Here is a 27,972-nt window from a genome sequence, read left to right on the forward strand (position 1 = left end):
CTGAAAGGGACCTTTCCTCAGAACACAGAATGTGTGTCAGAGGACACCTGCCACCACATTGCACTAGGACAGATGTAAGAAGAGGCACCTCAAGAAGATGTGAATCACTAGAGAGCCATTAGAACAAAGATCTGCGTGGGTGAAAATTAGCAACTTGGAAAGTGCTAGTGTGGCCAAAAGTTCAGCCCCTTTAAGCATCAGTGTTGATGGTGGTTCAAAAAAAGTTGCCTTCTTTCTACCCTTTGCTCACAAGCTTTTCTCCTCTGTTTTCTTGATCTGTCAGTTTGCATATTCTCCTCTGAAGTTCCTTCCTTGAGAATTTCCCTCTGCAAAAAGGAGCCTAAGGCTTATGGACACATCTGGGGATAACTATCCCTTAAAATCGGAGTCTTTTCACAATTTCATTCTTTCTTGCATTATTTTAAAAGTACAAATGATCCCAGAGAACATTTTATCCTCAGGGACATAGGCAGGAGCTGACCCCCAGCAGGAGGATGGCAGCAGAGCACGTGAGGGACTCTCTCTGCCTCTGAGAGTGACATACATGGCATTACCCTGACATCCTTATTCCTATCTCTGTCTTTGCTAAATCTCCCTGTTTCATTGTTTAATATTCTCTAAAAGCTAGTTTTCCTTCCACGTTCATCCTAACCACTAACACACAGCTACAATAATAAACACAAATTCAACACGAGGAAAACTTAACATGTAAGGGAAGTGTTCCTTGAAGATACAACTTTTTTTTTTAAGAATTCTTTTGACTAAGTGCTGTATTCTCTCTGGCTCTCCAAACTTTTCTCATCTCTTCTTTGCTAACAGAACATATGAGTCTGTGAAGCAGATTATGAATTTAACTTTATAAAAATATCTCAATAACTTTTTGTCATTTTCATCAGTATTCTGTATTTCATCCCCCTGTATATTGTATTTCATCAATAGAGTCATCTGTTGTCAACCCAACTTATGATCCAAGTCAAGTTAGGCCACAGAGTCCTTCTACATCTGAGTCTTCAATTCCCAAAACTTTTGATTCCAAAGACAGTAAAAGATAAACAGAAGATCACCAAGTATCATCTCAGAGGCCATTGCCCTGATTATTTCAATAATTTCCTAGGTATTGTGTCAGCATTTGGACTCTTCCTGTCCACAATCAAAGTGACTAACTGACATGACTCAGGGATTTTGCAAAAACTTATTCAAATTAAATTACTCTCCTACCAAGACATTTCATAGTCTGCCATTAAATTCACCTCTCAAAGCAAAGGAATTATTTATGAAGGTAGTGTGTGAAACATCCTGTTTTCTGAAAGATATAGAAGCATTGTGATATCATGCAGAGCCTTTGGGAGTAATCCTAAGAGGAACCAAGTCATAGCTTTACCCCATGCCAACTGTGTGACCTTAGCAAGTACCCAACCTCTCTGAGTTATTTTGAAGATCTAAGGAAACAACACAGATGAAAGCGTCCAACACAGATGCATTGGGCCTGGCAAATACCACACAGTCAATGTATCCTCATGCCTGTTGTGAACTTGTCTACTGCCAAGGGAAGCAAAACCTAAGAACTTTTTAGTATGCCAGATGTAGGAGAGCTCAAAAGGCTAGCTCAGTTGTATTACAGGTTTGGTTCCAGACCCAATAACACAAATATCACAATAAAGGGAGTCAAATGAATTTTTGTGGTTTCCCAGTGCATTAAAAAGTCATGTTTACACTAAGTCCATTAAGTGTGCAATAACATTACGTCTAAAAGACCAAAGTGCACTGTCAATGAACAATAAAATATTTTGAAAGTAATCTTTTTTCTGAATGGTAGGTCTCAACAGTGGGCTTAAAATATTCAGCAAACCATGTTGTAAACATGTGTGCTCTCATACAGTCTTTTTGTGTCATTTATAGAGCACAGGCAGAGCAGAATTAGCATAAATTCTTAACAGCCCTAGGATTTTTGGAATGGTAAATGCGCATTCAAACAGGCTTCAACTTAAAGTTACTGGTTTCATTGGCCCCTAACAAGAATTAGCCTTTCCTTGGAAGCTTTGATGCCAGATATTGACTTCTCTCTAGCTATGAAAGTCCTAGGTGATCTTCTTCCAATAGAAGGCTGTTTCATCTATGTTGAAAATCTGTCATTTAGTGTATTCACCTTCATTAATAATTTTATCTGGATCTTCTGGATAACTAGCAGTTTCTACATCAGCACTTGCTGCTTAACCTTGCATTTTTAAAGAGTTGGCTTCTTTCCTTAAACTTCACGAATCAATTCTGTTAGCTTCAAACTTTTCTTCTGCAGTTTCCTCACCTCTCTCAGCCTTCATAAAATTGAAGGGAATTAGGGCCTTTTTCTGGAATAGCTTTGGCTTTAGGGAATGTTGTGACTATTTTTGATCTTCTATTCAGACTACAACAACTTTCTCCAGATCAGCAAAAATGACTCACTTTCTTATCATTTATGTGCTCAATAGAGTGGCACTCTCAATTTCCTTTAAGAACATTTCCTTTGCATCCACAAGTTGTCTAAACTTTTGGTGCAAGAGGCCCAGCTTTCAGCCTATCTCAGCTTTTGACATGCCTTCCTCACTAAGTGTAATCATTTCAAGTTTTTGATTTAAAGTGAGAGACATGCAACTCATCCTTTCACTTGAACACTTAGAGGCATCATACAGTTTTTAAATAGCCTGATTGAAATATTGTTCTGTCTCAGGGAATAGGAAAGAGGAGAAGGAGAGAGATGGGGGAATGGCCAGTTGATGGAGCAGTCAGAATACATACAACATTTACTGATTGGGTTCTCTGTCTTCTATGAGTTCATGGTGCCTCAAAACAATTACAATGGTAACATCAAGGACCACTGATTACAGATCACCATAACAAACATAATGAAAATGTTTGAAATATTGTGAGAATTAACAAAATGTGATACAGAAACATGAAGTGGGCAAATACTTTTGGAAAAATGGTGCCAATACACTTGCTTGATGCAGGGTTGACACAGACCTTCAATTTGTAAAAAAAAATGCAGTATCTGTGAAGTGCAATAAAACAAAGTGCAACGAAGTGAGGTATGCCTATATAGATAGTAAGAAACAAGCAGATAAGGAAGGAATGTTTTAATATGTCCAGAAAAATTGAAAACTAGGGGAATTGCCCTGGAAAGTGCCCTAAGAAGCTGTCAGTAGAATAGAGGCAGCAGGCTTCTGCCATCCAAAGAGGACAGGGCAGAGAAAAAGCAAGCCTCAGGCTTTCCACCTTCTCCAGACCATCCTGCTGCCCCGTGTCTCCTCTAAGGCACATCTGGTCTCATTACTCGACAGTTTCCACCAACCTCTCCTCATATCACGGGGACTGGGTCAGTCTGCCATAGTACAGGCTGTCATCTGTCCCCTGGACAAAAGACACAATCTCGTGAATGGTCCACTGCATTCTCTCTTGTTGTTCCCAATCCATTCTCCACACAGTGGCCAGAGTGACCTTTCCCAAATACGTATCTGAGCATGTTACTCTTCTGCTTAAAAACCATCATCACCTTAGAACAAAGTTCATCTCCAGGCTCTTCACACTATGGATCTTGTCACCAAGGATATCCTCTCCTCCCTACTCCCCTCAGTAAAATCCACCCAGCCTCATGGAACTTATTTCAACACCTAAACACATATGGTTCTCTCATTCCTATGCACTCTGAGCCCCAGTCATCATGGGGCTGTCTCTTAACCAACCTTGGTCTTCTTTCTAGCCATTGCTTCTAGAAGAACCCTTCTCTGAGCCTTCCAGGTCTTGGTTGTCTGCCGCCCCACCAGCCCCTGCAGCCCCTGGACCCTGTTTTGCCCCACTTGTCAGACTTTTGCCCACTGATGGTGAGAATGGGTTCTCACATGTCTGCTGCTGCAACCCCAGCCCCTAGCACAGCTCGCAGCATGTGGATGTGTCAAACAAATGAGCAATGCGTGAACTTATGAAGCTATTATGCAACCCTATCATTTTATGTCTCACAATACATACCTTCTAGGGAAAAAATTAAGTGCATTTTTTCTCACAAACTGTCTACCTCTGAAATTCAAATCTGAAGTCTGGGGATAGTAATACAGGGTCAGTGACCTAGAGGCAAAGGTGTAGCCACAAAAAGGGCCCAAATGGTGCTTTGTTCTAAACACTGTAGGAAGCAAAGCTATTTACATCTCTGAGGTTTGCAAATCTTCTTTCTGGTTCTGTGCTAACAAGTTCCTCATAGGGATTTGTGTCTGCTGTAGCTAGCAAGGGGGAACTGTCTTCAAATCTCTCAGAGAATTTGTAAGAGAACAAAATTATTGTTAAGGTGAGATAACAGGAAAATAAACCAAATGAGTTCAAAGAAGTTGTGATGCCTCCAAGTCCTATGTAGGTGATCATGGTACCTTTTGTGCACCAGTGATAGGGAAAATTTACAGGGACAGCAACCTAGCAGGTGGCTCCCCTCTGCCTCGCCCACCTCCTCAACCCAAACAAAAAAACACTCCCTTGGTTTCCCCGTGCTGTCGAGCACCCACCGGGTCCCAAGGTTTGCTTCCTAAACTCCCTCCCCCTTGCCTGCTCGCTTGCTGTGCACATAGGAATGTTACAGATAAGGAAGCAGAAAGGTATAAATTGCTCCCTTTGCCTTTGTTCGGGGCTCAGACTTTTTGGGAGATTACTCCCCTCTGAGCCCGCCGGTGTGAAATAAAGCCTCAACACTCCAAGACCTCCAAGTGCCACTTGGTGTTTTCCATCGGTGATCCAGTCCAGGCTTTTTTTCCAGTATTTTCCATAACATTTGGTTCCCTGACTGGGAAACCCAACCGCGCTGGCCCTTTGTTGCCACCAGTTTGGGGCAATGGCTGGGCGGTGATGGAACAGGAGATTGCAACGGAGAAGGCGCGCCCTGCCTGACCTTTCAGCAGTCTCCCACCTGGTTGCCCTGGGCCAGCCCCACTCCGCTCTTCCCTCCGGACTCAAGGAGGCTTGGCATGTGAGGACCTGGTTCTGACACTTAATCCGGTAAGGCCTCAGGGCACCTGACCCAGCCAGTCCCACCCATTGGGGTGGAAAGGGAGCCTGATCACCTCCAGGAGGCTTATTAGAAGTCTCACAGGTAGACATTCCCAGGAGTGAATGTTTAAACTCTGGTCTGCCTGTGTATGTGTTTGTGTGTGCAAGTGAGTGTGCAGGGCAGCTGAAGTCATTCAGTCTGCACTGAATCTGTGATTCCACGGCCTGCGCTACAGAATCTGCACGGGCCCTCATCCGCTTTTGCGGCCAGCCATCAGGGCATATCAGTGATTCAGCTTCGACTGACCTGGCCTGGGACTTATACAGGTGCACCTTAGCCGAGGCTGGCCAAAGTCTCCGTGAGGAGCGTGAACAGATGGGCATCTGACTGGTCTCCTCTCTAGAAGAGGCACCCCTCCCTTGTCTGTTGTCGTGGCCCCGTCCACGGATACATCATGGGGTCAGGACACAGTAAACCCACAGTCCCCAACACTATGATCAAGAATTTCAGGAAGGGATTTTCAGAAGACTACGGAGTGAAATTAACTCCTGGCAGGTTGAAAGCCCTGTGTGAATCTGAATGGCCCACCTTTAGTGTAGGATGGCCTCCAGAAGGAACCCTAGATGTCCCACCAATCCACTGAGCCTGGCGGGTCATCCCTAGAGATCCAGGTAATCCTAATCAGTTCCCATACTTTAACTCCCGATTAGAAACTGCCCAGACTCTTCCCCCTTGGGTGCAATTTGCTTGCAACAGGCAGGGACAGAGTAGGGTCTTAGTTGCCTCAACAAAGAAGCCTGCAAAGAAACAACAGAAGCCTGAGCCTCCACACATTTTTACTGGTGACCCAGAGGAAGAGCTAATATTGCCCCTGCCTTATGTGCCTCCAAGGCTGTCAGCACCCAGCCCCCCTGGTCCCTGATATCTCATCGCTATCAGCCTAACTGCCAACTCCAGACCAGTGAACCCACTTCCCCCCAGACCAGCAGCCTGACTGCACCCTCAGCTGGGAGCAGATGTCCTTCAGATGCCAGTGCAAGAGATGCAGGGCCTGAAAGATGTAATAAGTATGAGCCCAGCCAGCCCAGCCAGTCCATGTTTTACTATCATCTGTTCTCCACAACTGACACCCTGTCAGAAAAGCCATAAGCCCTGGTTGATCTTATTTAATCCCTTCCAAATCAATCAGCCAACTTAAAAAAAACTGTCAACAGCTTCTCAGTATCCTGTTCACAGTAGAAGAGAAGAGGCAGCTGGGGTCCTTGGTCAGGGTGCATGGGCTGAAATTGCTGTCCCTGAGGAGCACCCCAAGAGGGACTTCACCACCCCTGAGGGACAGCACCAGATCTGCCAATATCAGGATGCCCTCCTCCACGCGATCAAAGCCAGGTCCAAAAAGCCTATGAACATGAGTAAAGTTTCTTCAGTCACTCAACAACTAGGAGAGTCTCCTGGGGGCTATTATGAGAGACTGTGTGAAGCTTATCGCATCTACACCCCATTTGACCCTGAGTCACCAGGAAGCCAGCAGATGGTAAACACCTCATTTGTAGCCCAAGCTGCCCCAGACATCAGATGAAAGTTCCAGAAGCTTGAGTGCTTCACTGAGATGACTGAAATTGCCAATAAAATATACCTAAACAGAGAAGTTCAGGCCAACAGAGAGAGAGGGAGAGGGGGACAGAGAGAGAGAGAGAGAGAGAGAGAGAGCAGAGAGAGCAGTGAGACAGAGAGACAGGGAGAGAGAGAGAGCAGCAGCAGAATGGTGCAGAGAGTTGTGCCTTTTATTGTAGTAGATCAGCTTGGCCTGTTGCCTTGGGGGAGGGTCGGGATGTTTAGAGATAAGGTGGGGGAAGCCCGGGCATGATTCTCACCGCCTTATGTGCTTGAGACCATGGAGTAAATGGAAGATAAATTACTATATTCTTACACTCAGAGCCACAAAGACAGCAGCAGTACCCCTCTCACAAGAGGCGAGAGCAGGCGTCCAGGAACGCCTGATCAGACTCAGAGAGGCAGGCATTCTAACTGAGTGTCAGTCACCCTGGAATACCCTGCTTCTACCAATCAAAAGGTCAGGAGGAGAGTACTGACCTGTTCAAGATCTGTGAGCCATTAATAGAGTGACTGTTTCTTTACACCCAGTGGTCCCAAACCCGCACACCGACCTCAGCCAGATCCCAGAGCCTGCCAAATAGTTCACTCACACAGACATAAAGATGCCTTTCTCCATCTCTAGCTGGTCCCCCAAAGCCAGCTCTTATTTACCTTTGAATGGTCTGAACTGGATACTGGGTGGCAGATGCAGTTAACATGGATGCGGCTTCCACAAGAGTTCAAGAACTCACCCACTCTCTTTAGAGAGGCATTGGCTGCAGACCTTGCCAGCTTTCTGAGAGATGCCACATGCTGAGCCCTCCTGTGGTAGGTAGATGACCTCCTCCTTGCCAGTGACACCCAGGAAAATTGTGCAAAAGGCACAAAGGCCCTCCTGCAACTCCTGTCAGACTCAGGATACCGAGCCTCATAAAGAAAAGGGCACAAATCTGCAACAGCAAGTCCGGTACTCAGGCTCCCTCTTCACCAAGGGAGAAAGGGCACCAAGGCCAGAGAAGAAAAAGGTCATTAACTCCTTGCCCCAACCCAAGATGAGGTGGGGCATGCAAAAGTTCCTAGGGGCCACCAGGTTCTGCAAAAATCTGGATTCCTGGATTCTCAGCAATGGCAAGGCCCCTCTGCAACCTCCTGGGGGGCCAGACTGAAAGCCTCTGCGTGGACAAAAGAGGTAAGAGCCACCTTCCTGGAAATACAAACTGCTCCAGAACAGGTACCATCCCTAGGCCTGCCAGATATGAAAAGGCCTTTCAATCTCTTCGCTACATAATAAAGGTAGCAATTCTGCATTGCAAAGAATATCAAAAGGAAAACAACCGTACAGCACAGGGAAATGGGGCGGCAGATGAAGCTGCCACAGCAGCAGCCGGTGAGGAGGCAGGGAGAGCTCCTTCCCTCGCTGTGGCCCTAACACCCTGGTAGAGGCCCCTCCACCCAGGTACGCTGAAAAGGAGAAAGACTGGAGCCACTTTAACTGACAACAGATGGTGGATGTTGCCAGACAGACGTATCTTTGTCCCAACTGCAACTGGGAGGCAACTAGTCAGCAAATACCACCAGCTCACCCACCTGGGAAAAACTGCACTGAAGACTCCCTCAAACCTCAGTAGACTGGCCCCCACATTATTGTTCTAAGTACTACTGCCCTCAAGGTCGCAGGCATCACTCCAAGAGTCCGTCATTCCTAAGTAAAAAGAGCCTGTCATCCTGACAAGGAAGCACATCAGCAGGAGGCCCAGCCAGACCTCCAGATCCTCTCCGCCTCCACATCCGCATCCGAGGACTGCCCTCTGACTAATAGACACCTGCGTGCCATAGATCCTGGCTCTCGTTGGAGTGGTGTCTTTTATTCTGGGCATTGGACTCTGTGCTGTTGCACCCCTGGACTGGACTATTCCTCAAAAAAGTTGCCCTTTCTATTGTCTATTGGGTAATCGTTAAGTTGTTTTACTGTGCTTACCTGTCTCTCCCAGCTGGACCCAAGTCTCAGCCTGCATTTCCAAAGTACCTCTCTGGAATGTTTAACTGTACAAAAGTTGTGAAGTGCATAGTGGGCTAAAGGGAGTATCTCCTTTTCCCCAGTGAGATTTCCTAGGCCGAACAAGCTGCCCCTTTACTGATCCCTGCTCTAGTTGGGTTCAGTTAGCCGGATCAGCTGCAGTAGACGCAGCAGCTCTAATAAAGAGACTTAGGGCCTGATGCCCTAACAGAGGAAGCTGATCAAGATTTAGAGCAGCTTGAAACCACCGTGATTCAGCTGCAAGATCAGATTGATTCCCTGGCTAAAGTGGTGTTGCAAAGTCATAGAGGACTGGACCTCCTGTTCATGTCACAGGGAAGCTTATGTATAGCCCTTAAAGAAGATTGTTGTTTTTATGCAAATAAGCCTGGCATAGTTAAGAGTTATCTAGCCAAAGTAAAAGAAAACATCCAGCGTAGGAATAAAATGTTAGAAAATAAAAAGTCCTAGTTCCAGAGATGGTTTGAATAGAATCCATGGCTAACAACTCTTCTAACTGGCCTTGCTGGTGTTAGGGTCCAGGACTCCGGGGCTTCCCCAGAGAACAAACCACATAACACGGAGATGTAAATCCAAGCAAAGTCTTTATTCAGCCAGCTAGCTGGGGCCGACAGCACCTCCCCTGACACGCAGGCCGAGTCCGAGCTGCCGACCCCCAGGCAACTTGAGGTAGGGATTATATAGGGTTTTCACAGCTGTTGCACCGAAGCCCGCGCATTTCTACAACCAATAATTGTAAAACACATTCTATATTTTAACCAATGGAGTTGAAACAAGAATGCCCCGCTTGCCTAACCGCTCCCCGTAATCTCTAGCTCACACAAGCGTGTCTTCGTGACTTATCACGGGTTATGTCCCGAGGCTACTGCCCAGCTCTGGTTATCTAACTTAGGGCAGGCGTGTTAGCTTCGGGCAGTTTCTACGAAAACTGGGTGGCTCTTGCTCTAGGGTTTAGCTAGGTTTTATTAGTTCTTTTTCCTGACTTTTGCTGCTCTTTGCACTTCTTTACATTCCCCCCTTTTCTTGATCAGACTGAGGAATCTTCCACAGCGGCACCTGGGGCCTGATACTTTTGATGAAGGACCAGAAGTTGGACGGTGTTAACCCTCTCCCGTACAAACCTAAGCAGCCTGTTTATTATGCACGGACCGATTGTAAGCAACAACAGGATGACTAATGGCCCCGCAACGGCCGAGAGGAGGGTAGCGAACCAAGGCTTGTATTTGAACCAAGACTCAAACCAGCTTTCGTTACTTTCATATTCTTTACACCTCTTCTCTAGATCCGTTTTTAGTTTGGCTAAGGAATCTCTGACTGCACCTGTCTTATCTACATAGAAACAGCACTCTTCCTTTAGGGCTGCACACAGTCCACTTTCCTTTAAAAACAAGAGGTCCAGGCCCCTTCGGTTTTGTAGGACCACCTCTGACAAGGTGGTGAGGGATTGCTCCAGGTCTGATATTGACTGTCGGAGTTGTTGTAGGTCCCTGTCGACTGCCAGCCTCAGGGCTGTGAGCCCTTTTTCTCGAGTTACAAGGGCTGTGACCCCAGTGCCTGCTCCTGCTATCTCTAGAGAGAAGAGGGTCCCAATGGTAAGGGCGGTAACAACTTCCCTCTTGCTCCAGTGGGGGCTCGGCCTTTCTTCCCAATAAGAAAGGAGAGATTCATGAGAATGATACATTAGGCGAGGTAGAACGGCCACCAGCACACAAAACTCACTGTTAGCATTGAACACAGAGGTGGATAGGGACGGAGTGAGGCCTGTCTTTGAGCAGAGCCACCAGCCCAAGGAGAGTATAATCCACTTTTCCTGCTCCCACGTGGTGTAAGCGTAGGAAGAGCATAACTGGCCCTGGGCCGTCGAGACTGTGCCTACACACGTACCAGCGACTGAAACCTGAGCAATCGTAAGTCCCCACGGTTTCCCGTCCCAGTAAGTGGGATGGGAGTTGCTGATAGTGTAGGAGCCATTTATCCCGATTGCCTCATAGAAGGGGGGTGAACCTGGGTAGCATAGCCAACAGGGATCGGTGAGGGAGGGAGTGGTGTGGTTAAGAGTCTCTGCTACTGCCTGCACCATTTCCCACATGGGGTTATCTGACCCGGAGGGACTCAGACCTGGTCCTCTTGTGGGCTCTGGAATCAGGACTACAGCAGCTACTGGAACCAGGGCTACGGCTACCAGCAGGGCTACGGGCCAGGCTATGGCGGCTCCGACGACTCGCCCCATGGCTATTACAGCTACGGCCCTGGCTACTACTACAGGTGGGTCCGGGGCATGTGTTCCGGCGGTTGGCCGATGGATGTGGCCGTCGGTGCCCGCCAGGGCACCCCTCGGGGAGCTGAGCCGGGCGTGAGGTGCAGGCGTACGTCCGGTCGACATTTTCTCATCCCTTTGGCCCAAGCCCTTGTCTTGGATCGAAGGTGTCTGGAGATGTATAACTGGGTTGGGACCTATGGCGGTGCTGGGAGTTGACACAGCTAATTTGATGGTGAGGATTGAACCTTCATGTTCCCCATGTCTCCCATATTTATAGTACTTTATCCCCCATTTTAGTCCTTTTATCCAACGCGATACCTCAGTCTTTTTGCCCATCTCGGTGAATTGAATTCGTACCCAATCCTGGTCCCTTCGGTCACAAGCCTTGTCCATAGGCATGTGACGAGGGATGCCCTGGTTGACATAAGAAAATTTGACAGCATCCTTTTTTGTAACTGGCTATCTCCGATCCCCATCGTTCGAGGTCACACAGTCCCCTATGTTGGCACACCAGAAGGGCCCCCACCCACGTGACTCTCTTTTACCTGCTTCTGGGCAAGCATAAAATCCATGGGAGTGAGCCAAGTTTTGAGGGACGTTGGGCTGCCCCCAAAGGGTTCGGTAACCTTGGTTGATCCGTCAAAGGCAGAAAAGCAGGTCAGGCCACCAGGTTCCGAGTGGCGCAGTGTGTTCTGTGGTACTGATGACTTCCCCAGTTGCGCCGTTAACCAGCATCCAGGTCAGGTCCCATGGCTGAGGGGGGTTGGTGCCTTCGAGCATGGTTCCCTTGAAAGTCCATATTAAGGTGCTTATCAGCAGGATCTCCTTCATCTTCGGCTTAGGTGTAGTTTTAGGGGATTCGCAGGATGCTGCTGCACCTTCCACTCTTCCTTGTGGGCCCCTGGATCTTTATGAGGCAGGACCTTCCAAACGTGGGTGTGATGCACCCAGGGAGCGATACCATCAACCTTGAGAGCAGTGGGGGTGGTAAACAATACAACATAAGGTCCCTTCCACTTGGGCTCGAGAGTCCTCACTTGGTGTCTCTTGACTCATACCATATCCCCCGGGACTATGCCATGTTCTGGGCTTGGAATTTTCCCGCCTTCGTAATATGCTCTGATCAGGGGCCAGATTTCCTGCTGCACTTTAGCAAGAGCTTACAACATATTCAGATAGTCAGGGGCCGGGTCCTCTGCACCAGGAAGCTGCATTCACCGAGTTATGGGTGGAGGGGCCCCATACATTATCTCAAGTGGAGTTAAACCATGTACATAGGGGGATTTCCGAGCACAGAAGATGGCTAAGGGAAGGAGGGTCACCCAGTCCCCGCCAGTCTCTAATACCAATTTAGAAAGGGTCTCCTTCAAGGTCCGATTCATTATCTCTACCTGCCCAGAGCTTTGTGGGTTGTAAGCACAATGTAACTTCCAATCCACCCCCAAAGCCAGGGCTAGTCCCTGCAGGACTTTGCTAATGAAAGCCGGGCTGTTATCGGAACCTATGGCTTCAGGGACCCCATATCTGGGGACGATCTCTTCAATTATTTTTTTTTGCTATCACCTGGCTGGTCTCATGCTTGGTTGGGAAAGCCTCCACCCACCCCGAGAAGGTATCCACCATAACCAGCAAATACTTATATCCATACTTCCCTGGTTTTACTTCGGTGAAGTCTATTTCCCAATTCCTCCTTGGAGCCCTCCCCCTTTCCCGAGTACCTGCCGGGTGCAGCTCTCTTGGGGCTGGTCTTAGCATTGCACAGCTACTACATTCTTTTGTGATCTGACGAGCTGCCTCATTCTGGTGGGGAAACACCAACTGTGCAGACTGGAAAAGGCTGAGCAGCTTTTTCCAGCCTAGATGGGTGGACTTATGCAGATTAGCAAGCATATACTGTCCTAATGCTTCTGGCAGAATCAATCTACCTTCTTGGTCCCTACCCCAATTTCCTTCCCCAAACACTTTCCCCGAGACTTGTTTCCTAATCCACTCGAGGTCCTGAGGGGAATACTCAGGTTTGGGTGGCAGGTCCGGCAGTTCAGGTATGGGTATCTCGAGGGCTGCAAGTACAAGGGAGTCCAAGAGGGCCGCCCTCCTAGCTTCCGCATCAGCATGGTTGTTGCCGATGGCCTCAGGTGTCTTCTTTGGTTGGTGGCCCAGTACATGTATAACTGCTACCGCCTTTGGTTTTTTGATAGCGGCTAGTAGTCTTTGGACTTCTTGTAGATTCCTCAGTTCCTTTCCTTCCGCAGAACAGAATCCTCTTTCTCGGTAGATGGCACCGTGGACATGGACAGTGCCAAAAGCATACCTGCTATCTGTGTAGATCTTGGCCCGCTTGCCTTCGGCTCTTTCCAGGGCCTCAGAGAGAGCAATAAGTTCAGCCTTCTGTGCTGAGGTGCCAGGGGGCAGAGCTGCGCTCCAGACAACTTCCCCTTCATGGGTCACTACCACTGCCCCTGCTCTCCTGACCCCTTCCTGCACAAAGCTGCTCCCATCTGTGTACCAATTTAGCTCACAGTTCGGTAACGGTGTGTCTTTCAGGTCTGCTCGCACCTGTATAATTTCGGAAAGGATGTCTCTACAGTCATGGATGGGGGTCGACAGATCTGGGTCCGGCAGAAGGGTGGCAGGATTTAGGGTCACCGAGTCAGAGAAGACAATTCGTGGAGAATCTAGTAGGAGCCCTTGGTAGTGGGTGAGTCTTGTATTCGTCATCCATTTTCCTGGAGGATGCCTGAGGATCCCCTCTACAGTATGTGGGGTTGTTACCCTCAGGTTCTGGCCAAAAGTCAGCTTGTCTGCCTCTTTTACTAGTAGAGCGATGGCTGCTAGGATACACAGACAAGGTGGCCACCCAGAGGCCACTGGGTCCAGCCGCTTGGACAAATAGGCCACAGGTCTCTTCTACAGGCCCAGCTGCTGAGCCAGGACTCCTTTAGCCACTCTCTTCTTTTCATCTACAAACAGGATGAAGGGTTTTTCTGGGTCTGGCAGAGATAGGGCGGGGGCCCGGAGGAGAGCTTCTTTCAGTCTGTCAAAAGCCTCTTGTTGTTCCTGATTTCATTGCCAGCCCGGCCCTTCTTTGGTCGCCTCATATAGTGGTCGGGCTATTTCTGCGTATCCTGGAATCCAGAGCCTGCAGAACCCGGCTGAGCCAAGAAATTCCCTCACTCCCCGGGGTGAGGAAGGGATGGGGATAGTCAGGATAGTTTGTTTCATGGCCTGTGTTAGCCACCTGGCTCCATTAGATAATTTATACCCCAGGTACACCACTGACCTCTTGACAGATGTGGGCTTTCTTGGCACTGGCTCGATATCCCAGTGCACCTAGTTCAGCCAGCAAGTTCCCCGTGGCTTCTTCGCACTCTTAACGGGTTTCTGTGGCCAGCAACAGGTCATCCACATACTGCAGCAGTGTCACGCGGGGGTGGCTCCTGCGAAAGGGCTCCAGGTCCTGGCTTAGGGCTTCATTGAATAAGGTGGGAGAGTTCTTGAAGCCCTGTGGCAGTCTAGTCCAGGTAAGTTGCCCATTTCTTCCTCCCCCTGGCTCCTGCCACTCAAAGGCAAACAAAGGCTGACTAACTTCAGAGAGTGGGATACTGAAAAAGGCATCTTTCAGGTCTAGAGTAGTATACCACACATGTGAGGGTGGCAGGTGGCTGAGTAGGGTGTAAGGGTTGGGCACTGTAGGGTGGATGCCTTCTATTCTCTCATTGACCTTTCGCAAGTCCTGCACCGGTCTGTAATCTCCACTGCCAGGCTTCCTTACTGGAAGCAGGGGCGTATTCCATGCAGATCGGCAGGGTTTAAGGATTCCTGTCTCCAACAGTCTTTGGATATGGGGTGCTATCCCTTTCCTAGCCTCTTCCGGTATTGGATACTGCCGGACCCGGATGGGTAGGGCCGCGACTTTGAGTTGAACAACAACCGGGGGTAGATGTTTGGCGAGACCGATTCCTCCAGTTTCGGCCCATGCAGAAGGGAACCTCTGCAACCAAAAGTCAATTTCTCCCTGTTCTCCCTGGCCCCCCTCTTCTTGATCCGCCTGAAACAGGCGATGTTCATCGGCCAGGGATAGAGTCAACACATGTACCAGTTGTAAGGGCTGCCCTTCTTTGTCCATGATCTTTATCCCCTCGGGTTCAAAATGGATGCGTGCCCTGACCTTGGTTAGTAAGTCTCTGCCCAGCAATGGTGCAGGGCTCTCGGGTACAACCAGAAATGAGTGAGCGACCTGATGTCTTCCTAGTTCCACTTTTCTGTTAGTAGTCCAGGCACATCTCTTGGATCCTGTCGCTCCTTGGACTATACTTGTGCGTCCTGGGTTTAGGGGACCGTGGGCTTGGTTGAGAACTGAATACTGTGCCCCAGTATCTACCATGAACCCAATGGGAGTCCCCTCCACGCACAGGGTTACCCAGGACTCGGGGAGGGGTGCCGAGCCCCTTCCCCATCAATTCTCCTCTCCTAGGTGTAGGGTCTTAACGGGGTTCCCTCCACCTTGTTCCCTCCTTTTGGGGCACTCCCTTTTCCAATGCCCATATCTCTTACACAGGGCTCATTGATCTCGTCCTAGTCGGGATTGGCAGGGCCCCATTCTTCAAGGTGATCTAGGGCTCTCCTTCACCCTGGCCAGGAATATCCTGGCCATCTCCTCCCTCTGCTTCTTATTCTCCCTCCTCTGAAATTCTCTGTCTTCTTTCCTATTTTTCTCCTGCATTACCCATTTCTCTTTCCTCAGCCTTTCCTCTCTGTCTTCTGGAATTTCCCTAGCATTGAAGACCTTCTCCGCTTGCTGCAGCATTTCTCTAATAGATATTTCCCCCAGATCATCCCGCTTGTGGAGTTTCCTCCGGATATCGGGGGCTGCCTGGTTGATGAATGAAAGGACTACAGCTGATCTATGTTCCTCTGCTTCTGGGTTTATGGGGGTATATTGCCTGTAAGCATCAAACAGCCTTTCCAGATACACGGCTGGGCTTTCCATTTCCCCCTGAAAAATAGTTTTTACCTTAGCCAGGTTAGTGGGCCGCCTGGAGACCAGTCATCAGAGTCTGGCGGTAGACCCGGAGACGCTCCCTACCTTCTACAGTCCCAAAGTCCCAATTCAGGCTTGCAAGTGGGAACGCCTCGTCGATGATGGGCTGGAGGGTAGTGGGTCTTCCATTTCCTCCGAGGACATTTTTCCTGGCCTCATTGAGGATACGCTCTCACTCTTCCATTGTGAAGAGGGTGCGGAGCAATTGCTGGCAGTCGTCCCATGTGGGACAATGGGTAAACATAATGGACTCCACCAGACCTATAAGACTCTTGGGGTCCTCCGAGAAGGGAGGGTTCTGAGTCTTCCAATTATAGAGGTCACTAGATGAAAAAGGTCAGTACTGATATTGTTGAGCTCCGTCTGGACTGCCTGCACCAATGGCACGCACAGGCAGGACCAGCACTGCTCCTTCTGAGGTGGAAGAGGGAGCCTCCCCTTCTTGTTCCCTGGACCCCGTGGCCTTAACTGCATTCCTCCCGCTATCCCTGGCCTCCTGCCCTCTCTTGCTGGAGAGCCTGGAAAAGCTACGGCCATTCCTCCCACTCTCCCTGGCCTCCTGTCTTCTCTTGCTGAAGAATCTGGAGTAGCTGCGGCCACCTGGTCCCTGCTGGGCTCCCCAACCTCGTTTTCTACCCTCCCCCCCGCGGCTTCACCCCATTCCTCCCTCAGAGCCGCATACAGGGGTGGCTGCTCAATTGGCAGAGGGGGGTAGAGGGGAGAACTGTCAGGGAGAACGGGTGGCACACTCGGGGTTCTAGCCCTGTGATCAGAGGGCTTTAAATCTTCCCGGGCAACTAGGACGGAGGTCTTTAGGGGGTCGGTGTGAGGTTTCCCCACCAAAAAGGGCCTCAGCCAGGAAGGGGGATTCTTGGCCAAATTTTCCCAGACAAGAATATAGGGAAGTTGGTCAGGGTGGCCCTCAGGGTCTAGCCGGGAGATAATGGCTTTGACTTTGCCAATAAGGTCCAAGGAAAGAAACCCCTGCATCGGCCAGCCTACTCCAAAGGAAGGCCACTCGGCCGAGCAAAGGGTGTCGAGCTTACCTTTCTTGATGCTAAGACCCATATTTAAGGCCTGTTCCTTGACCTTCGGAAAATGGGAAAGGATCAGACCTTTAGGAGTAGCCTGAGTTTGGCCCATAGTGAGGAAGACAAAGGTGAAGGATAGAGATGCCACTTAAAACAAGATGACTGGTGTATGTGCTTGTGAACGGGTGCCTGTCGTTGCACAGTTTTTTCTTCTGTGGGGGATGCAAATTTATCTGGGATTTGTGGCTGTGACCCCCCTTATCTTGTCACGGGAGTCTTCTAGTGGTGGGCGCCCTAATGGCTCTTAATTGCCTGACCCATGCCCGCGGGGAATGATTTAGTGGCAGAAAGGAGGAACGGAAAGAACAGGAGAACCTCAGAATAGGAGAAACTTAAAATGAAAAGTGCAGAAAGAAATATAAACCAAAACACAACAAAACAAGCAACAATAACACTAAACACACACACCACATTTAATCGCACTTGCTCGGACCGGTCCTTCTCTCACTCTGGTGCGCACCACACTCACCACTTTCAGGATCCTCAAAAACTCTTGTGATTCTCCTGAAAGGCACCCACTCGGACTGCCGCAGGGTGATGAGCTCGATCTTTTCCGCCTCGGGCGCCAGGTTCCTGCCGATCAGACTTGCCTTCCTAAGGCCGAGTCACTCGGACCCCAGGGCCAGGATTGGTTACCTGGACTTCACCCAGGGTCGCTAACCTGGGGGCCGGGACTACCAACCCGGACTTCCTCACTCGGGGTCACTAACCCGAGACCAGACACGGGATGGCGACTCCCGCTTTATAATGGGTTTATGCAGACACGAGGGGGCAACCCTCGAATTACACTGCCCCATCCAGACAATTAGACCTTGCCTCCAGCCGTTCTTTGTTCTCAGGGAAGCCGCTTGGATCCCGGATGAGCCCCCAAAATGTTAGGGTCCAGGACTCTGGGATTTCCCCAGAGAGCAAACCACACGGACACGGAGATGTAAATCCAAGCAAAGCCTTTATTCAGCCAGCTAGCTGGGGCCGACAGCACCTCCCCTGACACGCAGGCCGAGTCTGAGCTGCCGACCCCTAGGCAACTTTAGGTAGGGATTATATAGGGTTTTCACAGCCATTGCACCGAAGCCTGCGCATTTCTACAACCAATAATTTTAAAACACATTCTATATATTCTATATTTTAACCAATGGAGTTGAAACGAGAACGCCCCGCTTGCCTAACCACTCCCTGTAATCTCTAGCTCACACAAGCGTGTCTATGTGACTTATCATGGGTTATGTCCCGAGGCTACTGCCCAGCTCTGGTTATCTAACTTAGGGCAGGCGTGTTAGCTTCGGGCAGTTTCTACGAAAACTGGGTGGCTCTTGCTCTAGGGTTTAGCTAGGTTTTATTCGTTCTTTTTCCTGACTTTTGCTGCTCTTTGCACTTCTTTACACTGGGCCAGCGATTCTGCTGTTCCTTAAACTATTAGTGGAACCCTGTATATTAACTGGCTCATTAACTTTATCGAGGAATGCGTTTCCTCCATACAGCTCATGTATATGTGCAGCCACTGTGACCCTGTCATAAGCCAAGGAGATGATGCCCCCTAAACTAAGTGTTTTAAGGGGCATCAGAGGTGGGAGTGATAGGGAAAATTTACAAGGATAGCAACCTAGCGGGTGGCTTCACTCGGGTCTCACACCCCTCCCTCCTCAACACAAACAACACTACAAGGACAGTAATTTACAAGGTGGCTCCCCTCTGCCTAAACTCCCTCCCCTTTGCCTGCTCACTTGCTGTGTATGTAGGAATGTTACGATAAGGAAGCAGAAAGGTATAAATTGCTCCCTTTGCCTTTGTTCGGGGCTCAGACTTTTTGGGAGATTACTCCCCTCTGAGCCTGCCGGTGTAAAATAAAGCCTCAACACTTCAAGACCTCCGAGTGCCACCTGGTGTTTTCCATCGGTGATCCAGTCCAGGCTTTTTTTCAGTATTTTCTGTAACACCAGAGGTTCAGCAGCAAGAGGCTGTCTCTATGGCCTCAAAGGAGAACAAATTTCTTGTACAATAGAGGTAATAACCTTGGACTGGATCCTTTTAGATTTTCCTAGCCTAATGAATATTTAAACTCCCAGAGTCAATAGGCTTCCTTTCCCCTTCTCTCTACTTTTCTCTCTCCAGCCCTCTATCCCCTTCCTTCTTATTCTTCCTCAGACCCTTTCTTAAACCTCTCTTTGAAACACTAATGATGAGAAAAGCTCCCTTGCCGGACACTGACTCTTCCGAAGGAGCCTCCCAATTTGGGGTTCTTTGGTTCTTGCTCGCTGCTTAGGTCCCCATTACTTTCTTTGTGAAAGGGTCAACCCAGGCTGCCACCAAGTCATCAATCCAATAGAAGTTTTCTTTTAAATATTGTCAAAGATTGTACCATTTTCTCCATGAGTCGATTAATACAAAGGGGTTAACAGTTTCAACAGAGATAAACATAAGCTGCTAATTAAGCCCACACTCACTGATGAATTAATTTATTTGCACCTTCCCATTTATTCTTAGTAGAGCCCATATACTGGGTTTTCTGCAAGGACTCCATCCACAGGCATTCTTGCACCAATAGAAGGGATGAGACCCTCACATAAGTTGTTCCAGTACAAAGAAGGCCATGGTCAGTGCCCTGAAAAATGCATAGACATGGTGCTAGGTGTTCTACATAATTTGTAAGGCTTTATAGCAAAGCTGGGCAACCTAGGCAAATGCTTGCTTTTCTCTGAATTATTCAGCATAGCATTGAGAGCTCACTGGGTAATTGCACAAGTCCTTCTTAGGTTTTATGTTCCAGGCTTAGCCTTGGGAGGCTAGCACATTCTCAGTGCCTGGTGTGCAAGACAAACTAGAAAAACAGGAGTCCCTAAATCTGGATTATGTGAGTTACTAAAAATGCCCAAGGTAACCTTTGACACATAGTAATGAGTACATTGAAAAAATATATTATCTTTCTTCCAGAACAGGTGCTGCTTAGATGATAGGGTATCCCTTATGGCCCCAGGTGGGCAGAGAGGCAGACTATTCATAGATGTTTGGCTTAATTATGATGCATTTAGAACATTCTTGGAACTTCAACCTCTAACTTTTAACCACCAACACACTCAGACAAATCCATCTCTTAAAAGCATTAGTAAATCGAACTCTCAAGTTGTTTCTCATTCCAAGTTTATGTGGTAAGGTTATTAATTTCTAGAAGATTTATTTGTTTCCCCCAAACTACTCTTGCATTAATGATATAGTATTGAAGTGAGATTTGGGTGGCTTGCCTGAAATTTTACCTCTCTTTCCCTTAATACATATTATTCTCATATATATGTCAGATACAGGAAGATATTTCCAATGACTTAGGTCAGCTGTTATTATGCTGGTCACCCATTAGAACCACCTGGGAAGCTTTTGGAAAAACAAACAAACAAACAAAATGCCACTACAAATGACTAGCTCATCTCCAAAAGTTAAGTTTCAATTATTCTAAGGGTCATTTTCTAATCTATTCAAAATCAGATGATTCTGGATGAACGTGCAGCTAGAGTCCAGAACCACCGACTGAGGTCCCAAAGGCATAATGAAAAGATTGTAAACACATACTCCACACATTCTTTTCCTCTCATTGTCTCTCTGTGTAAAACCTCTGAAATCTACATTCTCAAATTTAACCTCTCTCCCCCCCAAAAACAAGACCCTGAATGGAAAATGTACATCTTACAATAAAATGACCCAGTCTATGAAAAATAGGTCACTGTATATATAAGATATTATATATATATATGTATATGTTTATATATATATATATATATATATATATAAGATGCTATAAGGCCAGAAACAAGGCCTTGAGTAAAGTAGATTCCTCAATGCAATATTACTCAGAAATTTTAAATTATTATTATGAAGAATTTATAATGATATGAAGAAGCGATGTGGAAAAATATACTCTAATGGAAAAAATGAATATAAACCTAGTTGTACTGTATGAACATAACAATGGAAATCGAACCAAAATTATATACAGACACACAAAGAAGAATGGAAAGAAATACCCCCAAAATGTCAATAGAGGCTATCTCAGTGGTGGTTTTTGCTTTCTTCTACTTTTTTGTGCTTTCCTACTATTTTTTAAACTATCACGTATATGGTAGAAAAAAAACTTACAGTAGAAAAAAATTAACTTACTTTTAAAAATTACTTTTCTGACTATGAAGTGATAAACAAGGCGTAGTTCTCAACAGTGAATTAAAAAAGCAAAGATAAAAGTGCTCACCTGCTGGTTTCTTTATTGCAGCTCTTTGGCTTCTGTCTCCTCTGTCTCTCCTGCCTTCCTCCTTCAAGTAATTCAGCTTACCCAATTAAAAGAAAAGTGAAACGGCAAATTATATTTTATGAACAGTGTCAGCTAACAGAAAGAGAAAAAGGAACTTGGGTCACTGAGTCATCTGTGCCTTATAGAAGTCAGTGTGGGTGTTGATATGGCATCCTTCTCAAGCAGAAGGGGAGGAGATTTCCATTTAGGGACGACAACTAAAAGGAAAAAACCTGGATTAGCCCTGCCCCACTAATGACTTTTTCCCAGCATCTTTCACAACAAATCAAATGGACTTGAGTCAGGGGTTTTAAGTGGCTTTAAGTTCTCTTAAATGGTTATTTCCATGACAACAGTAATATCAACACTACCTTACCTGTATAGCGTTTTAGAGCTGTTTAGAGTACTTCCCATCACCCACTTGCTTTTTCAAGTCACTGCACACAGATGGAAACAATTACTGACCCATTGCACTGAAATGCTTGCACCAATGCACCAGTGACCTCCTCATTGCTCATGTAAATGGTTCTTTCTCAGTGCTCCTCTTCTTTCCCCAATTTACCCTCTTCCCCAATTAGGCTGCAGTTTACCAATGCTGCTTTCTTGAGACTTCCACCTTCTTGTTTTTTCAACCCTCCTGGTTGTTTTTCTATCCTTTGGGTTACTTTCTCTTTGCCTCCCTTTTGATACCCTTTTTTCCACCCTTTTCTAAGCATGAGTGTGCCCTAAAAATCTCCTTTGACTTCTTCCTGTCCTCTTGCTCTTACCAACATTATCCACATCCATAGCCAAATTTAATATGGCCAAAACAGAGCTTTTCTCTTCCCCCCTGAAGTGTACACTTCTCCATTTACCTCATCTAATCAAAGGGCACCACAATCACTCAGCCAGTTAATCTGTGTAACCTAGACATTATGCTTAACTCCTGTTTGTCTTCCACAACCAACATCCTAGCCAACCAATTCCATTTGTTCTATCTGAAAAATATGTCCCAAATCCAACCATATCTCACCTCCACCATCCCCAGTAAAATCCTCATCATCCCTTCAATAGAATGCTGCAGTAATATTAGGCAAGAAATTGGAAAGAAAGGCATCCAAGTTGGAAAGAAAGATTTAAAATCACGTTTGTTTGCAGACGGTATAATCTTATACATAGAAAACCCTAAAGATTCCACAAGAAAAAAACCTGTCAGCATTAATAAAAAGTTTTGCAACATTGCAGAATACAAAATAAACACACAATCAGTTGCATTTCTGTACACTAACAGTGAAGAACCCAGAAAGTAAATTAGGTAAAGAATTCCAAGTACAATAACATCAAAAAGAATAAAACACTTAGGAATTAACTAAGGTAGTAAAAGATGTATATACTTAATACTACGAATATTGCTGAAACAAATTAAATAAGTGGAAAGTCATCTCATGTTCATGGACTGGAAGTCTTAATGTTATTAAGATGTTGATATTACCCAAACTAATCTACAGAGTCAATACAATCAAATCCCAATGATATTTTATTTCTGAAACAGAAAAATCCATCCCAGAATTCATATGGAATCTAAAGGGATACCCAAATAGCCAAAACAATCTTGAAAAGGAAGAATGGAGTTGGAAGATGGATACTTCCTGATTTCAAAATATTACAAAACATCAATAAAGTAGTCTTGGCATAAAGATAGATATATAACCTAATGGAGTAGAATAGAAAACTCCAAAATAAATCCTCACATATATGATAAAATAACTTTTGACAAGAGTGCCAAGACCATTTATAGGAAAAGAATGCTTACAACAAATGGTCTCTAGGAAAACTGGATATCCACATGAAAAGGAATGACATTTGACCCTTACCTAACACTATGTACAAAAATTTGCTCAAAATGGATCAAAGACCTAAACATGAGAGCTAAAACTATAAAACTCTTAGAAGAAACATATGGGGAAAACTTCAAGGATTTGGCATTGGTTTCTTGATTATTAAGGTACAGGCTTTAAAAGAAAAATTAGACAATACTTCATCAAAATTAGAAACCATTATGCATCAAAGGACACTATCAACAGAGTGAAAAAGTAATCCACAGAATAGAAGAAAATACCTGCAAATCATATGTCTGATAAGCAATTAATATCCAGCATACAAATAAAACTCTGGGTATCAATCACTTATCAGATATACTATTTGCAGGTATTTTCTTCTATTCTGTGGATTACTTTTTTACTCTGTTGATAATTAAAAATTCCAATAATAAAAACAAACAACCCAGTTAAAAAAAGGGTAACATACATGAAGACTGTTCTCAAAAGAAAATCAATAAATGGCCATTAAGCATGTAAAAAGACATGCAACATCACTAATCATTAGGGAAATGCAAATCAAGACCACAATGAACTATCACTTCATACCCATTAGAATGACAATTAAAAAAATAGAAAATAATAAACATTGGCAAGGATGTGGAGAAACAGGACCTTGTACATTCTTGGTAAGGGTGTAAAATGATAGAGCCACTGTGGAGAACAGCATGGTGTGGTTTCTCAAAAAACTAAAAATAGAGCTACCATTTGATCCAGCAATTCCACTCCTGAGTATATACCCCAAAGAATTGAAATCAGAGTCTTGAAGAAATATTTCTACACCCAGGTTCATTGTAGAATTATTCATAATATCCAAAAGATGGAAGCAGTCTAAGTATCCATTGATGGATGAATGGATAAAGAAAATGTGACATATACATGCAATGGAATATTATTTGGCCTTAAAAAGGAAGAAAATTCTGACACATGCTGCAACATGGATGAACCTTGAGGACATTATGCTAAGTTAAATAAGCCAGTCACAATAAGGCAAATACTTTTTTTTGTATGATTCCACTTACATGATATATTTTTTTAAATAGTCAAGTTCATAGGGACTGAAAGTAGAAGGGTGTTTGCCAGGGGCTCAAGGGAGAGGGAAATGAGGAGTTATAGTTTAATGGGTACAGAGTTTCAGCCTTGTAAGATGAAAAAAGCTCTGGCGATGGATGGTGATGATGGTTGCACAGCACTCTGAATGTTCTTATGTCACTGAACCCTACCCTTAAAATGGTTACAATGATAAATTTTATGTTATGTATATTTTTCCATAATTTTAAAAATAAATTGGTAAAAGTCTTTAAAAAATGCTGTAGTTGCATCCTACCTTACTGTCTTCCTGTAGAACAGCAAGATCAGATCATGTCATTCCTTTGCTCAGGACTCTGTAATGACTTCCGACATTCTCAGAATGAGAATCCTTATCATGGTGCACAAAGGTGTGACCTGAGCACTGCTGCCTGTGTATCTGTGCTTCAGCTCTAGTCACTAGGACTTCCTGCTGCTATTCCAGGCAACGTGCTGGCATGCTCCATCCCCTCACCCATTCACTTCATTTGGGTCTCAGCTTAAAATGCTACCACCTCAAAGATGACTTCCCAAACCCCCCTTTTTAAAAGAGCAACTCCCTTTGCTACCCCTCTTGCTTTATTTTGCTTTATAGTGCTCACCACCATCATGACTTCTTATAATATCATATGTTTGTTTGTAAATTGTTGGACTCCTATATTGTATGTTTGTATGTAATTCTCAGATTCCCTGAGGTTCAGGCTGGTCCATAGCCACTTCAGAAGTCTGCCCTTATTATCATCCCACCCAAGCCTCTGCCATGCATTACCAGGAGCTCTCACTTAGGCCTGTGGACACACCAGCCTTATGTCCATTTCCCTGCTTCTACAAACAGCTGCTCCAGGCCACCCCAAAACACAAAGCTCCACAAATTATATGCTCTGATTTATCTGGGTAAGAAGTGTTGGGGAGGAAGAAATCTCCTTTACCCCTTGTGGATAAAATTGCAATATTTCCAGAATCTCTTGCTTGGCCTTAGTGCATCTCCGTATCAATAGGTGATTACAAGGGGGAGTGAGGGCATATCTGGACCAGTGAGAACGGGTGGGGTCCCTTTTTTGCAGCTGTGTCATGAAAGGCATGGGCAAGCAGAAGTGGACAACTGCTTGTAAGCAATAAATGGATTTCTCCCACTTTATTTCTCCCTTTAACTGATTTTGGCTTCAAAGGTAATTTGCCCTGGACTGGGAATATATTTTTCCCCTGGAGTGACACCTTGTGGCAGTTGGCAGGACATCTAAACCTGAAATCTGTCTTCATGGGTGCAACACTTGGGCAGGCTGCCCCTGTGGATGGTGGGGAGGCCCCAGTGGCTACTGTGGTGGGGGTTGATGATTCACCCTTACCTCAGGCAGCAGTGGAAGGTGCAGTTTCACCCAGGAGCCCTCTATCCATGGGGCTTCCACTTGAGGAGACCCTAGTGAGGAATTGGTCTAGGATAAAGCACTTTCCTAGATGAGTGGGATCTTCCCAGAACTGGGGAAGGGTGTAGACAATGGAACCTGTAGAGTTAGCCCTCCATGAGATAGAAGACTGCTTAGAGACCCTGAGCGGCTGTGTAGCAGCTGAGGTTGTGGGATGTTTGTTTCTTAAGATAGTAGAAAGGGTTATCTAGGAGAAAGATACACTTCAGCAAGAGAGAGACACACTTCAGCATCGGTTGGAGACGCTGGGCAATGACCTATGGGATGCCCTTAAGAAAGAGAGGCAGTTTTTGAGAAGACAAGTGGTGCTCCTGAAATACACGTTAGCAGCAAGGGAGGAGGCAGCTGGAAAATCCGCATTGCAGGAGGCTGTGGGGGAGGGGCGGAAAGAGCAGCGCCTTCATCCCCGGAGGTGGTAGAGGAGAGCTGATCTGTTGCAGAGGCCCAAGCCACCAGCTTCTCCCATATTGAAAGCCTGCCTCGTTGTAATTACGAAAATAAGAATTCAAGAATCATGGGCTCTTCAGGGGGAGGAGTCCCCCTCAACCAGGTGTGGAGCACCGTATGCTCCGACCCTATACCCAGGATGAGCTGGTGGACATGAGCCAGTTTGGTCAGAAGCCATCAGAACCTCAGCCTACATGGCTTTTGCGTCTCTGGGTTATGAGGGTGGAAAGCATTGTTATGTCGTGTTCTGAAATGAGTAGACTGGCTTCCCTGATGATTCAACCTTCCCTCCAACAGCAGTTACAAAGTGCCCATCACACCTCAGGGAATTGGGCGCTTCTAGATCAGCTGATAGCAGCCATAAGGGCAGGTTAGCCTAATCAGGGTGATTTACCATACTTACCCACTAGCTAGAAAACATATGCAGAGCTCCAGCAGGTGTTATGGGAGTTGGGCATTAAAAATATCATCATCTATAATATGGACCCCTAGGGCCCCAATGAGGAGTTGTTCATGGTAGGAATGAGAAATCTTGTGCTCCATACAGCTCCCCCATCTCTCTTTGGGTCCCTAGTGACTATTCTTGTCCCCACATAGGACAACCCGTAAGTGAGGCTACTCATACTTTAGCAGATCTGGGGGAGGTTGAAACTATGAAAGCACAGAAGAAAGTATGGGCTAAGAGTGAAAGGAGAGTTGTAAAGGGCCCCATGAAGGTCTCGAGGACCCAGATGTGGTTTGATTTGAGTCTTCAGTAGTCAAGAATCCTTATCAGGAGGGAAAAGACTCTATATCTGAAGATGCTTGGTTAAAGACACCCCCAGTCATGGACAGCCCCCGAAGTGGAGGACTGTGGCTTTCCATCCTAAGACTGAGACAATACGAATGGAGAACAGAGAGGGGAAGAGCAGTGAGTGGGCTGACTTGCAGGTAGTATGCTTGTGATCATCCAGGAGCCGTCCTCCTGTAGTTGTTTGCCCTAATAGCTGGGCCATCTATCGGGGCCTGACCCTGTGGTACCATGACAACTGGATGGTCACTGGCTCCTTTGGGGGAAGGAAAGAGCTGTGGCAAGACCTATGGGCCTCTGGTCAGACTAAGACTGTCACCGTATATCATGTGACTGGCCATTTGCCTTTGGCATCCCCAGGGAATGATGAAGCAGACACTTTGGCCCAGGAACACTGGCTGGAAGGAAGGCCTGCCTCTGATGTGGCCCAGTGGTTACATCAACATTTGTTGCACACAGGAAAAGACAGTGTGGTCTGTCACCCATCAGTGGGGCTTGCCATTGACCTTTGAAGAAGTGAGCAGAGCCTGGAAGGATTGCCTTGTGTGCTCTAAGAGGGACTTACACCAGGTCCTGCAGCAACATAGGACAATAGTAAAGGAGCTGATACCCCTTGTCAGGTGGCAGATAGATTATATCGGGCCTCTGCCATATCAGAATGATATTGGTATGCCATGACCTTTGTGGACACAGCTACTGGCCTGTTGGTTGCTTTTCCTCACGTCATGCAGATCAGAAAACCACCAAGAGGGGCCTAAAGTGTCTCTGTGGCCTATGGCTAGCTGCAGGTGATTGAGAGCAATCAAGGCACCTATTTTACTGGACATGCATTACAAGAATGGGTGCAGCAATTAGGAATAAAGTGGAAGTTTCATGTACCATGTAACCCCACTGGGGCATGCATGACAGAGAGGTAGAATGGTTTTTTGAAATCTTGCCTGAAGTCAGACCCTAATAGTCTGCAGAGCTGGTCAGTTCATTTATGGACAGTGCTACAGCATTTGAATGAGAAGCCCCAAAAAGGAGCCTTGAGCCCTGTGGCAATGCTAACACACATTGCTGCCTCTCTTATACAACTGTATGTGC

General features: G+C 46.4%; 1 protein-coding gene across 3 annotated transcripts in view; it reads right to left on the reverse strand.

Moving 5' to 3' along the window:
* CYSLTR2 (cysteinyl leukotriene receptor 2) overlaps positions 1 to 21,447 on the reverse strand; it is a 56,179-nt gene extending 34,732 nt beyond the window's left edge. For all 3 annotated transcript variants that reach the window (XM_036904127.2, XM_036904102.2, XM_036904111.2), the window contains exon 1: positions 21,263 to 21,447. The gene's annotated coding sequence lies outside the window, so the exon portion shown is untranslated. The remainder of the gene's footprint in view (positions 1 to 21,262) is intronic.
* Positions 21,448 to 27,972: the final 6,525 nt, after the last annotated feature.

The sequence above is a fragment of the Manis pentadactyla genome, chromosome 17 (assembly GCF_030020395.1).
Source record: "Manis pentadactyla isolate mManPen7 chromosome 17, mManPen7.hap1, whole genome shotgun sequence".
Classification (NCBI taxonomy): Eukaryota; Metazoa; Chordata; class Mammalia; order Pholidota; family Manidae; genus Manis; species Manis pentadactyla.